At 47.5% G+C, this 2212-nt stretch overlaps 1 pseudogene; it reads right to left on the bottom strand.

The window, feature by feature from the left end:
* Positions 1–1663: 1663 nt before the first annotated feature.
* Positions 1664–1864, bottom strand: LOC144506684 (small nucleolar RNA U3; annotated as a pseudogene).
* Positions 1865–2212: the final 348 nt, after the last annotated feature.

Genomic DNA, 2212 nt, shown 5'->3' with positions numbered 1-2212 from the left:
AGCAACCTGACTGAGAACATCAAACTGTGGGTCAAACAAGTCAACACCCAGTGGTGAGAACTGGACAACAGAGACTAGCAAGGGAACAGGCTGAACAAAGGTAGATATCGATAATATAAATAACCCTTGACAAAGATATGACAGAGCAGGTTGTGTGTCTGGATTGCAGTCTGCTGAAGTTTGTGGGCAGTAAGATTGCTCCAAGCGAACACATATGTGGTAGATGTCTTCACCTTAAAATTCTCTAACTCAGAGTCGATCAGCTAGAATGCGCGTTGGAGACACACTGACATATAAGGGAGGGGGACCAATATCTGGACAGTTTACATCACATGGGGGCAGCACAGTGGCACAGTGGTTAGCACTGCTGCCTCACAGCGCCAGGGACCCGGGTTCAATTCCAGCCTTGGATCACTGTCTATGTGGAGTTTGCACTTCCTCCCTGTGTCAGTGTGGGTTTCCTCCGGGTTCTCCGGTTTCCTCCTACACTCCGAAGATGTGTGGGTTAGATTCATTGGCTATGCTAAATTGACTCTTAGTGTCAGGGGTATTAGCAGGGTAAATGTGCAGGGTTACAGGAATAGGGCCTGGGTGGGGTTGTGGTCAGTACAGACTCGATGGCCTCCTTCTGCACTGCAGGGATTCTATGATTCGATGTTGGTCACACCTGATGGAGAGATGCAGGTTCAAATTGAGGTTGGCCTGAGAGTTGATGTGCAGGGTGAAGGGAACCAAGGTGAAACAAGAAGAGATTTGAAAATCTACTACCTGTAGTTGCTACCTATGAGGTTAAGGACGAAGACTGAAGGACAGTCAGAATGTGGACTCTGGTATCTTGGAGCAGCAGGACGTGGAGGGGGTGAACAGAGAAGGGGAGGGGTGTGGGGTATTGGGAGTAATGTGGTTGTTGTAGAGGATTCAATAATTAGTCGGCGGGGGATAGACAACATTCTTTGTAAGTAGGCGCCAGGGTTTGGGATACCTGAACTAGCCTGAAAGGATATCAGAGTGGGAAGGGATGGATCCAGCTGCTGTGAATATTTGAGGAAAGATGCAGTGGCATTGGAGGCAGTTCAGAGGAGGTTCACTAGATTGATTCCAGAGATGAGGGGTTTGTCGTATGAAGAGAGATTGGGCAATTTAGGCTGATACTCCCTGGAGTTTAGAAGAATAAGAGGGGATCTAATTGAGGTATACAAGATGATAAAGACTTCCTAACCCACAGACTGCAATCAGTAAGGATAGGCAGCAACACCTCCTCCACCATTATCCTCAACACCAGTGCCCCGCAAAGCTCTGCCCTCAGTCCCCTACTATACTCCTTATACACTTCATGACTGTGCGGCCAAATTCCCCTCCAACTCGATTTTCAGGTTTGCTGACGACACCACCGTAGTGATGGGACAGAGTACAGGAAAGAGATAGAGAATCTGGTGAATTGGTGCAGCAACAATAATCTCTCCCTCAATGTCAACAAAATGAAGGAGATTGTCATCGACTTCAGGAAGCGGAGTGGAGGACATGCCCCTGTCTACATCAACGGGGACGAAGTAGAAAGATTCAAGAGCTTCAAGTTTTTAGGAGTCCAGATCACCAACAACCTGTCCTGGTCCCTCCACACCCGGCACTATAGTTAAGAATTCCCACCAATGCCTCTACTTTCTCAGACTGTGCTCTTTTCCTCCATCTCTCTACAAGGGAGAGAAGGAACCCTCAACAATGACACAGAGCAGGTGCTAAAAGCAACACTCAATGCCTGCTCCCTGCTCAGAAGAGAACACCATCAATCCTTGTGGTGAACCATCGTTGGTTCCCACTAGATAGTACTGAGCCAGGGTCTGGCCAGTACTATAAGTATGTATATGTGTTGCTGTTGGGGTTAGGGATGGGTTGTTCTACTTGTTGCTGTTGGGGTTAGAGTTGGGCTGTTGCACCTTGTATTATAGTTATTGTGGTACATCCCAGTCGGGCTCCGCCTCCTGGGAGAGGTATAAAGGTCTCTGCTCTGTCTGGGACCCCTCAGTCTGGGATCGTGTATATAATTAGTAGCTGCATTGTTACAGCAAATAAAAGCCTTTATTTCCTGAGCATCAAGCCTCGTGTGTGATAACGCGCATCACTTTTATTTGCTGTAAATAAACTCTCGTCGAGAAAAAAAAAGAGTATGGAGCAGATATTGAAGCCTGAACGCCTTACACTAGATCCACGTGCG

Source organism: Mustelus asterias, chromosome 17 (genome assembly GCF_964213995.1).
Source record: "Mustelus asterias chromosome 17, sMusAst1.hap1.1, whole genome shotgun sequence".
Lineage (NCBI taxonomy): Eukaryota > Metazoa > Chordata > Chondrichthyes > Carcharhiniformes > Triakidae > Mustelus > Mustelus asterias.
This window is presented reverse-complemented; position numbering and strand designations above follow the sequence as displayed.